Raw genomic sequence first — 618 nt, 5'->3', positions numbered from 1 at the left:
ACTGACCACTTCATCATTATGAAATATTTCCCTTTATCTACACCAACACTCCTTTCCTGAAGTCTCCTTTGTCTCCTGTGAATATGGTTACTCCAGCTTTCTTATGATTGGTGTTTGCATGATATGCCTTTTCCCACTAGTTTACTTTTAACATTTAAAGTGGGTATCTTGAAAACATTATAGTGTGAAATTGCTTTTTTTTTTGGTGGCTTGGCCAGTACAGGGATGGAACCCTGGACCTTGGTGTTATCAGCACCACACTCTAACCAGCTGAGCTAACTGGCCAGCCCTGAAATTGCTTTTTTATCTGGAAAAACAATTTACTTTTTAATGGGAATATTTAGCCCATTTACAATGTAATTATTAATGTCTGAATATGTTTACTTTCTTGCTATTGGTTCTCTATTTGTCCTGTGTGGTTTTTTTGTTTGTTTTTATTTCTTTTCTGCCTTCCTTTAGAACTGAGTATTTTTAGTATTCTATTTTCTCTCCCTGTCGTGGATTATTATGATCCCACATCGTTTTATTTTCTTCAGAGGTTGCTCCAGGGTCCACTCTATGCATTGTTCACTTATTACAGTCTACATTCAAATGACATTATTCCACTTTATATGTATG

The 618-nt window shown here is 35.6% G+C and overlaps 1 non-coding gene across 1 annotated transcript; it reads right to left on the bottom strand.

Annotated features, from left to right (window-relative positions):
- Window positions 1-211: 211 nt before the first annotated feature.
- On the bottom strand, window positions 212-285 carry TRNAI-GAU. The gene has a single exon. It is a non-coding gene; the product is annotated as a tRNA-Ile (tRNA).
- Between the last annotated feature and the right edge of the window lie 333 nt (window positions 286-618).

This window comes from Galeopterus variegatus, unplaced genomic scaffold (assembly GCF_000696425.1).
Source record: "Galeopterus variegatus unplaced genomic scaffold, G_variegatus-3.0.2 Scaffold50926, whole genome shotgun sequence".
Lineage (NCBI taxonomy): Eukaryota > Metazoa > Chordata > Mammalia > Dermoptera > Cynocephalidae > Galeopterus > Galeopterus variegatus.
Note: the sequence above shows the minus strand (reverse complement) of the source record. Positions and strands in the feature narration are given on the sequence as shown.